At 47.1% G+C, this 14,084-nt stretch overlaps 6 pseudogenes; all 6 read right to left on the bottom strand.

The window, feature by feature from the left end:
- Positions 1–4: 4 nt before the first annotated feature.
- On the bottom strand, positions 5–123 carry LOC141269153 (5S ribosomal RNA; annotated as a pseudogene).
- Positions 124–1,056: 933 nt separating this feature from the next.
- On the bottom strand, positions 1,057–1,176 carry LOC141268820 (5S ribosomal RNA; annotated as a pseudogene).
- Positions 1,177–6,786: 5,610 nt separating this feature from the next.
- LOC141268372 (5S ribosomal RNA) lies at positions 6,787–6,905 on the bottom strand (annotated as a pseudogene).
- Positions 6,906–7,888: 983 nt separating this feature from the next.
- On the bottom strand, positions 7,889–8,007 carry LOC141267618 (5S ribosomal RNA; annotated as a pseudogene).
- A 921-nt stretch (positions 8,008–8,928) lies between these two features.
- Positions 8,929–9,048, bottom strand: LOC141269447 (5S ribosomal RNA; annotated as a pseudogene).
- Positions 9,049–10,711: 1,663 nt separating this feature from the next.
- Positions 10,712–10,831, bottom strand: LOC141269234 (5S ribosomal RNA; annotated as a pseudogene).
- Positions 10,832–14,084: the final 3,253 nt, after the last annotated feature.

The following is a 14,084-nucleotide window of genomic DNA, read 5'->3' as shown; positions in this document are numbered from 1 at the left end:
CAAAAGCCTACAGCACCTGGTAGTCACAGGTAGTCTCCCATCCAAGTACTAACCAGTCCCAACACTGCTTAGTTTCCAAGATCAGACGAGATCAGGCATGTTCAGGGTGGTGTGGCCGTAGGCAGAGACAAAACTCTCACTTGCTGCTTTTCTACTTTAAAGTCTGGATGCCGGCTGCCCTTTCCACTGCTCAGCAAGACCAGATCCTTTTGTGCTTTCCCTTCTCTTCAATTTTTTTGCTGGCTTCCTTAAAAGGTCTTGTAGACAGAACGCCCCACTCAGAGCCGCTGAGTTCACTGATCGGCTGCAGCACTGTCGACGGAACGTCAGCTTCACGGCCAATGCCACAGGCCGGGAGCAGAGGCGAGACTCACCAGTAGACCCGGGTAGGGTGAGTAGAGCGTGGTTAGTTGCTTTCTAATAGCCTGCAGCCAGGGATTAACTTTTAATGAAAGGGAACAATCCCTTTGATTGTCTGCAGCGCGCCACACCTAGGAAGCGCACTCTCACACACAAGCCAGCATGCACACGTGCTCGCACGTGACAACACCCCCTATCTGCCCCTACAACCTCTCCGTCACCATGCGTCAGACTCTCCTGCCTGTTTTATGATTTCAGGGCCCTAGCAGGAATCACCCCCCCCCTCCCCAATTCCTTCCGCACCTTCCTTGCCCTGAGGTTAGCTCTTTGTCAAATGTCTGGCTTGGTTACACAAGCTTCTTTGCAGAGAAACATGTTACTTCTGCTGGCCCTCGCTAGGCGGCCGGCATCCAAAACCTTCCCTGGGCACCTGCTGAAAGCCTGGCCCCTTCACGGCCCCGGGTGCTTTTAACGCCATCATTTCCACACGGCGAGCTGCGGAGTCAATAAGCACTCCTAGCCGTGGCAAGGAGCTCGGTGTCAGACCTGCGTGAAGGCGGCGGGGTAGCGTACTTAGCTGCCAACTGGCTCAGAGGCCTTGGGGCTTCCATCATCTAAGTTACTTAAGGTCGGTGTCCGGCAAGGCGCCGTTCCATGCTAGCCGAGCTGGGCAGTAGGGCAAAATGTCATCAAAATGGTCTATAGCACCTGGTGTTCCCAGGAGGTCTCCCATCCAAGTACTGTCCTAGCCCAGCCCTGCTTTGATTTCAAGATCAGACGAGATCGGGCGTATCCAAGGTGGTATGGCCAGTAGACGCTGCTTGATCCATCGCCGGCCAGCCTTTCTCAGGATCGCTTTGTTATGATCTGGTACAGAGAGTATGGAAAGAAAGGAGATCTATCCCTACAATAGAACTAAACTAGATCCCTACGATGTAACGGGGAACCTGATCCTGCGATCAGACCCGCTAAAGTCCTCGGCTAGTCTGAACGCAGACCTATAGATGTGAGGGAGGGATCCCTACAAGATCTAGGGACTGGGAAAAGTTGGACACCTCTTAGCAGAAATAGTAGCAGTCAAAGACAAACACACAACAAAAAGGCATAGGGGTCAGAAGACCTAGCAAAACTAACAGAGAACGGCAACAGAGCAACAAGCTAGCTCAACAGTAGTAAATACAAATGAAGTCCAGCAAAGCCAGGAGGGCGGAGCCGGATTAAATAGACAAAATGGTCATGTGACCAGCAAACTAAAAAAAAACTAACAGGAGAGTTGTAACAGTACCCCCTCTTCTAAGAGGATCCTCCGGATCCCCCAGGCCCAGGCTTACCAGGAAACCTCCTGTGAAACGCTCGGACAAGTCTGGGGGCAGAAACATAATCCGCTCTCACCCATGAGTTATCCTCAGGTCCGAAACCCTTCCAAGCGACGAGATACTGCAAACTCCCTCTATACCGTCTAGAATTTAGGATGCGGGAAATTTCATATTCCGAGTCCTCCACCACCGGAGGAACAGTGGCAGAGGCGTCACCATCCGACACATCAGGTTTTTTCAACAGAGAAACATGAAACACCGTATTAATCCTCCAGGACGTAGGAACCTCCAGCCTAACAGCAGATTGGTTAACTATCTGAAGTACCTTAAAGGGCCCTACGAACTTGGGACCCAATTTTTTAGAAGGAATCCTCAATCGCAGATTCTTAGAGGACAACCAAACCATGTCACCAACCGCAAACAAAACCTCGTGCCGTTTCCTATCAAAGTACCTCTTAGATTTTTTGTTAGCCTCCTGAAGATTACCACGCACATCCGTCCAAACTCTCTCCAAATCACCGGAAAAACTATCCTCCTCAGGCACAGCCGAAACCAATTTGGAAAATGACCCAAAAGACGGATGTCTCCCAGAACAACAAAAAAAAGGCGAACACCCAGCAGAAGAGGATGTATGGTTGTTAAGAGCAAATTCAGCAAGTGGCAGAAATTCAGACCACCCCTCTTGATTGTCTGCCACAAAACAACGCAAGAACTGCTCAACATCCTGGTTCTTCCTTTCTGTCTGGCCATTAGACTCAGGATGATATCCGGATGAAAACGACAAATGAACTCCCAACCTGTCACAAAAGGCACGCCAAAAACGAGCCACGAACTGAGGTCCCCTTTCAGAAACAATGTTAGTAGGAACACCATGTAGTCTGACAATCTCCTTGACAAAGGCCTTAGCGAGTGTCTTAGCGCAAGGCAGTTTGATGAAGGGAACCAAGTGACACATCTTGCTAAAACGGTCCACGACCACCGAGATGACCGTGAAACCTTCAGAGGGAGGAAGGTCAGTAATAAAGTCAATAGCCAGATGTGTCCAAGGTGCACTAGGAACCTCCAGAGGGCAAAGCAACCCCACAGCAGGAGCATGCGAAGACTTGGATCTTGCACACACAGTACATTGGCGCACCCACTTAATGACTTCCTTCTGCCATCCAGGCCACCAAAAACTGCGAACCACAAGTCTCTTGGTCTCAGAAATTCCTGGATGACCTGCCAACCGAGACTCATGACACTCAACAAACAAATCTCTCCTAAAGGTCCTAGGCACAAACAACCTCCCATGGGGAGTGTTAGATGGGGCATTCTCCTGTGCTTTAAGAATCTCATCCTCCAAAACGGAGTCCAAAGCAGCAATCACAACACCTTCTTGTAAAATGGACTCCTCTTCCTCCTCAACACCGACCATGGGAGAAAAGCTGCGAGACAAAGCATCCGCTTTAACATTCTTGGTACCCAGGATGTAAGTAACGGAAAAATTAAACCGCGAGAAAAAAAGTGCCCACCTAGCCTGACGGGCATTCAAGCGCTTGGCAGCATCAAGATAGATCAGATTTTTATGATCAGTGAAAACCTGAATGGGAAATTCAGCACCTTCCAAAAGATGACGCCAGTGTTCAAATGCGAGTTTAATCGCCAGCAATTCCCGATTACCAATATCGTAATTAAGTTCAGTCTCGGAAAATTTTTTTGAAAAAAAGGCACAGGGATGTACTCCATCCTTGTTTTCCTGAGACAACACCGCACCAACCCCCACCGAAGAAGCATCAACCTCAACCAAAAACGGCTTAGTCACATCAGGCTGCATAAGGATGGGATCAGAGGTGAACCTCTACCTTTAGAAACACAAAAGCTTCAATGGCCTCAGAAGTCCACTGAACCGCATTAGCACTTTTCCTGGTGAAATCGGTCAGCGGTTTGACAATAATAGAAATTTTTTTTATGAATTTTCTGTAATAATTGGCGAAACCCAAAAACCTCTGTATCGATTTCAAACCAATAGGCCTAGGCCATTCCTGCACAGCTTGAACTTTAACCGGGTCCATCTCAAAACCTTCACTGGAGATAATGTAGCCCAAAAAACTAATTCTCTGTACAGCGAACTCACATTTCTCCAGCTTAGCAAAAAGCGAATTGTCCATTAATAACTGTAATACCTCACGTACGCTCCGCCAATGAGACTCCAGATCCGGCGAATAAATCAAAATGTCATCCAAATGCACAACCACATTTTTGCCGATTAAAGGTCTAAGGATATCATTAATAAGATTCTGAAAAAATGCTGGAGCATTGGTGAGACCAAAAGGCATAACCAGATTCTCAAAATGACCCACAGGAGTGTTAAAAGCAGTCTTCCATTCATCACCCTCCTTCATGCGCAACAAATTGTATGCCCCCCGGAGATCAATTTTAGAGAACCACTTGGCCCCCACTAACTGGTTAAATAAATCAGGAATCAATGGCAGTGGGTAAGGATTGCGTACAGTAATTTTATTAATCTCACGAAAGTCCAGACAAGGACGTAAACCGCCATCTTTTTTTTTTACAAAAAAAAATCCAACAGCCACAGGAGACTTGGAAGGCCTAATGTGACCGGCGGCCAAGCTTGTCTGTATGTATTCTTCCAAAGCCTTTCTTTCAGGAATAGTAAGATTAAATAAACGACTCTTAGGAAGAGTCGCGCCAGGGACAAATTCAATGGTACAATCATAGTCTCTATGGGGAGGCAAAACCTGCGACTCCTCCTCAGAAAAAACTCTCCAAAAATCCTGAATAGGTACAGGCAATTCCCCTCTATCCACAGCAGCAATGTGCCCAGTACAACACTTGTCATAACACTTAGGGCTCCAGGACTTAATTTCATTGGTAGACCAATCCAGTACAGGATTGTGCAATTTTAACCAGGGTAACCCCAATATTACTGGAGAAGGCAAATTATCCAATACCACCAAATCCAAATTCTCTTGATGAATACCATTAATAGTGAGGGGAAATTCACAGACCTTGTGAGTAACACTCTTCAAGGGAGAGCCATCGACAGAAACCACAGCAATAGGGGATGACAAAGTTTTAGGTTCTAATCTAAGTTTTTCCAAGAATCCCCCATCAATCACATTCAGAGTAGATCCATAATCCACAAATGCCCGAAATTCAATTAATTCATCCTGAGCTGCAGTAGTGGCAGATAGGAATACTCCCTTAGAATTTAAACAGGCAATACGAGCATGACTGACAATTTTTTTTTCTTTCTTCTTACGAAGCACACAGCTCTTAATAAAATGACCAGAATTTCCGCAATAGAAACACAAGCCTTCAGAAAGTCGGCGGTCTTTTTCCTGAGAGCGGGGTGCCATCGCCCCAATTTCCAACAGCTCTCCATTGTCAGCACAGAACCTCTCAGGACTCGAAGCTGACATAGCAGAGGATTTGCTCTCATTAACCCTTTCACGCAGTCTCCTGTCCACCCGTATAGCTAATTGCATTGCCTCCTGCAAGTTTCCAGGTGTGGGATAAGCAATCAGTAAATCCTTTACCCTTTCACATAGCCCTGCAAGAAACAAGCTTTTCAAAGCAGAATCGTTCCACCCCACCTGGGCAGACCACCGACGGAAGTGAGAACAATATTTTTCCACATTACCTGATCCCTGCCTCAAACGTCTTAATTCAGACTCAGCAGATGAGACACGATCAGGATCATCGTACAACAAACCCAAAGCAGAAAAAAAACTATCCACTGATCTAAAGCACGGATCACTAGGTTGGAGAGAGAAGGCCCATCCCTGAAGATCTTTGCGCAAAAGTGACATTATGATCCCTATGCGCTGTGATTCATCACCAGAGGATCCGGGTCTCAAACGAAAATATAATAGACAAGCATTTTTAAAAGAAAAAAAATCTTGTTGTTTGCCAAAAAATAGATCAGGCAGACGTACCTTAGGTTCCACAAAATGCGCTCCAGAACAGCTACTCACGTGTTGTTGGAGCTTGGTCACCTCCAGAGAGAGTCCCTGCAAGCGTTGAGCCAAATCTTGCACCGAGACCATGATGGAAAACTGGAGGTCTTTCCTTAGAGAATTTTTTTTTTATGGCTGCAATTACTGTTATGATCTGCTACAGAGACTAAGGAAAGAAAGGAGATCTATCCCTACAATAGAACTAAACTAGATCCCTACAATGTAACGGGGAACCTGATCCTGCGATCAGACCCGCTAAAGTCCTCGGCTAGTCTGAACGCAGACCTATAGATGTGAGGGAGGGATCCCTACAAGATCTAGGGACTGGGAAAAGTTGGACACCTCCTAGCAGAAATAGAAGCAGTCAAAGACAAACACACAACAAAAAGGCATAGGGGTCAGAATACCTAGCAAAACTAACAGAGAACGGCAACAGAGCAACAAGCTAGCTCAACAGTAGTAAATACAAATGAAGTCCAGCAAAGCCAGGAGGGCGGAGCCGGATTAAATAGGCAAAATGGTCATGTGACCAGCAAACTAAAAAAAAACTAACAGGAGAGTTGTAACACGCTTGGTGGCGAGCAATCTGGCCGTGACGGGGCGGGCTCCGAAGGGTCCATGCATAGGCTGTGCCGTCCCTACAGGTGTGGTTTGTTTAGCAGTGATTCACCCTCCGCATCAGGTGTCTTCAAAAATGTCTCGGCGCAGGGTCTCCTGCAGGCTAAACCCTTCATCGCGGTAATGTGACAGAAAGAGCAAGCTTTTCCCGTAACTTGGGGGCGGAGCGAGACGTCCAGGGGTGAATGAAGGAAGAGGGTGAGATGGTTGCCAGTGACTTTGAGCTGCTCTTCAGGGGGGAGGGTCGTGTTGCCTGCAAAGGTCTTCTGCTTGGGGTTACCGGTGGTTACCTCCAGCCACTCGGGAGACGCTGGTCCTGGTGAAAAGGAGCCAAGTATTAAAAGTAAAGAAGCAACAATGCTGGAGGCCCACGGTGATCAGAAGGATGCTGGTATTTTGCAGAGATGAAATAGCGCAAGAGAGAAAGCAAATGAAAAAAAGAAAAGAGAATGAATGTGTGCACTTGTGAAAGGGAATGGAAAAAAGGCATAGAAGAGAGTGCCCCCTGCTGGTGGAAGGAAGGAAAAAGCAAAAGCCTACAGCACCTGGTATTTGCAGGTGGTCTCCCATCCAAATACTAACCAGGCCCAACCGTGCTTAGATTCCAATATCAGACAAGATCGGGCGTGTTCAGGGTGGTTTGGCCGTAGGCACTGGCAAGCCTCTCACTTGCTGCTTTTCTACTTTGAAGGCACAGACAAGCCTCTCACTTGCTGCTTTTCTACTTTGAAGTCTGGCTGCCAGATGCCCTTTCCAGTGTTCAGCAAGACCAGGTCCTTTTGTGCTTTCCCTTCTCTTCAATTTTTTTGCTGGCTTCCTTAAAAGGTCTTGTAGACAGAACGCCCCACTCAGAGCCACTGAGCTCACTGATCGGCTGGAGCGCTGTCGATGGAACGTCAGCTTCACGGCCAATGCCACAGGCCGGGAGCAGAGGCGAGACTCAACGGTAGACCCGGGTAGGGTGAGTAGAGCGCGGTTAGTTGCTTTCTAATAGCCTGCAGCCGGGGATTAACTTTTAATGAAAGGGAACAATCCCTTTGACTGTCTGCAGTGCGCCACACCTAGGAAGCGCACTCTCACACACAAGCCAGCATGCACACGTGCTCGCACGTGACAACACCCCCTATCTGCCCCTACAACCTCTACGTCACCATGCATCAGACTCTCCTGCCTGTTTGATGATTTCAGGGCCCTAGCAGGAATCCCCCCCCCCTCACCAATTCCTTCCGCACCTTCCTTGCCTTCCTTGCACTGATGTTAGCTCTTTGTCAGCCGTCTGGGTTGGTTACACAAGCTTCTTTGCAGAGAAACATGTTACTTCTGCTGGCCCTCGCTAGGCGGCCGGCATCCAAAACCTTCCCTGGGCACCTGCTGTAAGCCTGGCCCCTTCACGGCCCCGGGTGCTTTTAACGCCATCATTTCCACACGGCGAGCTGCGGAGTCAATAAGCACTCCTAGCCGTGACAAGGAGCTCGGTGTCAGGCCTGCGTGAAAGGCGGCAGGGTAGCGTACTTAGCTGCCAACTGGCTCAGAGGCATTGGGGCTTTCATCATCTAAGTTACTTAAGGTCGGTGTCCGGCAAGGCGCCGTTCCATGCTAGCCGAGCTGGGCAGTAGGGCAAAACGTCATCAAAATGGTCTACAGCACCCGGTGTTCCCAGGAGGTATCCCATGCAAGTACTAACCAGGCCCGACCCTGTTTTGCTTCTGAGATTAGATGAGATCAGGCGTGTTCAGGGTGGTGTGGCCGTCAACAGAGACAGGCTTCTCACTTGCTGCTTTTCTACTTTGAAGTCTGGCTGCCGGATGCCCTTTCCAGTGTTCAGCAAGACCAGGTCCTTTTGTGCTTTCCCTTCTCTTCAATTTTTTTGCTGGCTTCCTTAAAAGGTCTTGTAGACAGAATGCCCCACTCAGAACCGCTGAGCTCACTGATCGGCTGCAGCGCTGTCGACGGAACGTGAGCTTCACGGCCAATGCCACAGGCCGGGAGCAGGGTCGAGACTCACCGGTAGACCCGGGTAGGGTGAGCAGAGCGCGGTTAGTTGCTTTCTTATATCCTGCAGCCGGGGATTAACTTTTAATGAAGGGGAACAATCCCTTTGACTGTCTGCAGCGCCCCACACCTAGGAAGCGCACTCTCACACACAAGCCAGCATGCACACGTGCTCGCACGTGACACCACCCCCTATCTGCCCCTACAACATCTGCGTCACCATGCGTCAGACTCTCCTGCCTGTTTTATGATTTCAGGACCCTAGCAGCAATCACCCCCCCCTCTCCAATTCCTTCCTTGCCTTCCTTGCACTGAGGTTAGCTCTTTGTCAGCCGTCTGGCTTGGTTACACAAGCATCTTTGCAGAGAAACATGTTACTTCTGCTGGCCCTCGCTAGGCGGCCAGCATCCAAAACCTTCCCTGGGCACCTGCTGAAAGCCTGGCCCCTTCACGGCCCCGGGTGCTTTTAACACCATCATTTCCACATGGCGAGCTGCGGAGTCAATAAGCACTCCTAGCCGTGGCAAGGAGCTCGGTGTCAGGCCTGCGTGGTAGCGTACTTAGCTGCCAACTGGCTCAGAGGCCATGTGGCTTCCATCATCTAAGTTACTTAAGGTCGGTGTCCGGCAAGGCGCCGTTCCATGCTAGCCGAGCTGGGCAGTAGGGCAAAACGTCATCAAAATGGTCTACAGCACCCGGTGTTCCCAGGTTGTCCCCCATTCAAATACTGTCTGAGCCCAGCCCTGCTTTGCTTCCGAGATCAGACGAGATCGGGCGTATCCAAGGTGGTATGGCCAGTAGACGCTGCTCGATCCATCGCCCGGCCAGCCTTTCTCAGGATCTCTTGGTGGCGAGCAATCTGGCCGTGATGGGGCGTTCTCCGAAGGGTCCTTGCAAAGTCTGTGCCATCCCTACAGGTGTGGTTTGTTTAGCAGTGATTCACCCGCGCGCATCAGGTGTCTTCAAAAATGGCTCGGCGCAGGGTCTCCTGCAGGCTAAACCCTTCATCGCGGTAATGTGACAGAAAGAGCAAGCTGGACTTGTAACTTGGGGACGGAGCGAGACGTCCAGGGGTGAATGAAGGAAGAGGGTGAGATGGTTGCCAATGACTTTGAGCTGCTCTTCAGGGGGGAGGGTCGTGTTGCCTGCAAAGGTCTTCTGCTTGGGGTTACCGGTGGTTGCCTCCAGCCACGCGAGAGACGCTGGTCCTGGTGAAAAGGAGCCTAGTATTAAAAGTAAAGAAGCAACAATGCTGGAGGCCCACGGTGATCAGAAGGATGCTGGTATTTTGCAGAGATGAAATAGCGCAAGAGAGAAAGCAAATGAAAAAAAGAAAAGAGAATGAATGTGTGCACTTGTGAAAGGGAATGGAAAAAAGGCATAGAAGAGAGTGCCCCCTGCTGGTGGAAGGAAGGAAAAAGCAAAAGCCTACAGCACATGGTATTCCCAAGTGGTCTCCCATCCAAGTACTAACCAGGCCTGACCCTGCTTAGCTTCTAAAATCAGACAAGATCGGGCAGAGACAAGCCTCTCACTTGCTGCTTATCTACTTTGAAGTCTGGCTGCCGGCTGCCGGCTGCCCTTTCCAGTGCTCAGCAAGACCAGGTCCTTTTGTGCTTTCCCTTCACTTCAATTTATTTTCTGGCTTCCTTAAAAGGTCTGGTAGACATAACGCACCACTCAGAGCCGCTGAGCTCACTGATCGGCTGCAGCGCTGTCGACGGAACGTCAGCTTCACGGCCAATGCTACAGGCCGGGAGCAGAGGCGAGACTCACAGGTAGACCCGGGTAAGGTGAGTAGAGCGCGGTTAGTTGCTTTCTAATAGCCTGCAGCCGGGGATTAACTTTTAATGAAAGGGAACAATCCCTTTGACTGTCTGCAGCGCGCCACACCTAGGAAGCGCACTCTCACACACAAGCCAGCATGCACACGTGCTCGCACGTGACAACACCCCCTATCTGCCCCTACATTCTCTCCGTCACCATGCGTCAGACTCTCCTGCCTGTTTTATGATTTCAGGGCCCTAGCAGGAATCACCCCCCCCTCCCCAATTCCTTCCGCACCTTCCTTGCCTTCCTTGCACTGAGGTTAGCTCTTTGTCAGCCGTCTGGCTTGGTTACACAAGCTTCTTTGCAGAGAAACATCTTACTTCTGCTGGCCCTCGCTAGCCGGCCGGCATCCAAAACCTTCCCTGGGCACCTGCTGAAAGCCTGGCCCCTTCACGGCCCCGGGTGCTTTTAACGCCATCATTTCCACACGGCGAGCTGCGGAGTCAATAAGCACTCTTAGCCGTGGCAAGGAGCTCGGTGTCAGACCTGCGTGAAGGCGGCGGGGTAGCGTACTTAGCTGCCAACTGGCTCAGAGGCCTTGGGGCTTCCATCATCTAAGTTACTTAAGGTCGGTGTCCGGCAAGGCGCCGTTCCATGCTAGCCGAGCTGGGCAGTAGGGCAAAAAGTCATCAAAATGGTCTACAGCACCCGATGCTCCCAGGAGGTCTCCCATCCAAGTACTGTTCGAGCCCAGCCCTGCTTTGCTTCCGAGATCAGACGAGATTGGGCGTATCCAAGGTGGTAAAGCAAGTAGACGCTGCTCGATCCATCGCCCGGCCAGCCTTTCTCAGGATCGCTTGGTGGCGAGCAATCTGGCCGTGACGGGGCGGGCTCCGAAGGGTCCATGCAAAGGCTGTGCCGTCCCTACAGGTGTGGTTAGTTTAGCAGTGATTCACCCGCCGCATCAGGTGCCTTCAAAAATGTCTCGGCGCAGGGTCTCCTGCAGGCTAAACCCTTCATCGCGGTAATGTGACAGAAAGAGCAAGCTGGACCCGTAACTTGGGGGCTGAGCGAGACGTCCAGGGGTGAATGAAGGAAGAGGGTGAGATGGTTGCCAGTGACTTTGAGCTGCTCTTCAGGGGGGAGGGTCGTGTTGCCTGCAAAGGTCTTCTGCTTGGGGTTACCGGTGGTTGCCTCCAGCCACCCGGGAGACGCTGGTCCTGGAGAAAAGGAGCCTTGTATTAAAAGTAAATAAGCAACAATGCTGGAGGCCCACGGTGATCAGAAGGATGCTGGTATTTTGCAGAGATGAAATAGCGCAAGAGAGAAAGCAAATGAAAAAAAGAAAAGAGAATGAATGTGTGCACTTGTGAAAGGGAATGGAAAAAAGGCATAGAAGAGAGTGCCCCCTGCTGGTGGAAGGAAGGAAAAAGCAAAAGCCTACAGCACCTGGCATTCCCAGGCGGTCTCTGTTAAATGGTTAATTATGGAAATTCATTTGGAATGTTAATCGATAATCATTTTTCTGAGTTCTATGCCTCAGCCATCGTGTCTAGTTGACATGCGCTATTTGTGTGTGTATTTTTGGTTCACTACCATATGTAGAACAGGTTGTCCATACGACTGGCTATAAAAGCCCATGGTACAGAAAGGGGGGGCTCTCTTGCTCTGCCCACCCCACAAGACACAGAATCTTCATGCTGAGAAGCAGATGACATGTAGGCCTGGACACATGCTGGACAAAGACATGATTTACCAGCCAGAATCCAAGGAAAGATGGGTGAATCTCAACAATTAAGCTAATTATGGACAAATGGACAATTACTTTATAACTAATTATTGTATGTACCTGCTGCAATCTGATTCTTTTTAATGGACAATCCAAGAATAAATAGATACATTTTTTATAAGAATATCATGATATTGATACTTTGAGAAGTCCTCAGTAGAAAAAAATAATTCTGGAAGAGTATTATTTTACAATGGTGAGCCAGCCAGTCCTGTTTTTTTGTTTTTTAAATTAAGTAAGTGAATTTCTTCCGTGAACAAGGGGGGAGTCCTGACGAGCTGAACAGCTGTTGTTCACATGTCAGTAAATTCACTAGTTTGTCACGAGAAGCAGAAAGGACCTACAGACTGAGGAAAGACAGGAAGCGGAGGTACTAAAAAGGAACAGAATCACACAGGAAAAGAATCAGACGAACTGAAGACAGGACGTGCTGATAAAGAGAAGCCAAGGAATCTTAAGGTAAGCAAAATATGGATATAATTTCTTCTTTTGCTAAACAAAGTAATATTAATTTCAAAGTTAATGTAGGAGATGACATAGAAGTTTTGTGGCTCAGTTTATACAAAGAATGTGAATTGCAGAATTTACAGTTAACTTCTAAATTGGTAAATAGAGACAAACAGAAATTGAGAAATATTCTACATTTGGTAGATTTTTTATATAGTCTTGTGTTAGAGATTTCTAAGCAGGAAAATAGTGTAGAAGTGTCAGACGGTGATACTGATTCTGACTGTAATGTGGAAAATGAACAAGAAGTAAGACACGTGTCTGTAACTGAAGGTGACCTTGGGTCTGACCAAGAGACGGACATACAGAAACCTGACATGGGAGGAGACATGACTGACATACGAGAAACCGACATACTAGGTGATGTGGGAGGAGACGTGAGTGACGTAGGAGGAACGGACGTACAAGAGCCACTAAAAATATCAGAGAATTCTGGAATTACCCAGGCTCAACTCCAAATTAAAATGAGGAAAAATTTGCTGAAATTATACAAAATCATGCCAAAACATGATGTCAAAATCCATGCCTGTAGAAATTCAGAGACATTTGAGAGCTTCTCTGATAAGTTTGATATATCCAATGAGGAGAGGAATCAATTATTTAAAATATGGATTCCTGTGACATTGTCCAGACGTTTACATTTAATGCCCTGTGAAAATGACTCTCCTAATGGATGGGAAAATGATTCGGACAGATTAAGATATTTGATTTATTGTGTCACAAAGGATTTTCCCAACATAGAAGATCTGCAGAAACTAAGGATTGGTAGGAAGGAATGTACATATACATTCATGTCCATATTTGAACGGTTGTACAAAGCTCTCATCAAAAATGGAAAAGTACAACATATGATAACAACTTTTGTACAAAAATTCAAATTCCTAAATTCAGTTTCCCAAGTTATGGCATCACAAAAAAATTCATTATTTGAATGTGCGCAGATGCTGGATTTTGTTAGAAAACATGAGAATCGTGAAAAGAAAATAAGTCAAGCTAAATTTATAAAACCAGGAAAGGTAAAATCTTACCAAAAGCCAATATCAAACTCTCCTAGACTGAGTCATCCCCATAGTGAACTCTATCAAATACGCAGAAGATTTCATATATGTTATAAGCCATATCAGCCAGTGCAAAGATCCATCTCTCCACAGAATGAGTTAATTCTCAGTCAGAACTGTGATTCTCTAAAAAGGAAAATGGCTGAAACTGATGGACAGAGACAGGTGAGACGACCAACTCACAGTGACGTCATGCAATGTGGACAGAGGAACAGGCAGTTCTCTGAGGTTTTGAAGGATAGAAAAATGTCTTTCCTAAATAGGGCATTCCTGGGGATATTTGAGAGAGACAGAAGAGTTGGTTTAGGGAGTGGCTAAGGAAAAACTGCAATTATAATGTTGTATCAAAATGTTATACGATGTCTCAATATTTATTTATAATCTTATACAGTAAAATTGTAGTTACATAGTTTCTAATAGTTCATATATATATATATATATATATATATATATATATATATATATACACTTGTCTAAGTAGAGATTGCATATAATTGTATTTATATATACGTTTATAAAATATATATATATATTAATTAATAAATTATAACTTCATATATATAAATTTAAGTAGCAATATTTTGAATTACATTAGAACCAACCAATATATGTATAAGATATTTAAATAATTCTGTTTCTGTATGAATTTGATATTTAATTTTATTTTCTTATATTTCCTTAGAGTTTTCATTCCAAAGCAGGATTTGATCAAAGA

This window comes from Phyllobates terribilis, unplaced genomic scaffold (assembly GCF_046119375.1).
Source record: "Phyllobates terribilis strain yellow unplaced genomic scaffold, ASM4611937v1 Scaffold_4__5_contigs__length_816908805, whole genome shotgun sequence".
Taxonomy (NCBI): Eukaryota; Metazoa; Chordata; class Amphibia; order Anura; family Dendrobatidae; genus Phyllobates; species Phyllobates terribilis.
This window is presented reverse-complemented; position numbering and strand designations above follow the sequence as displayed.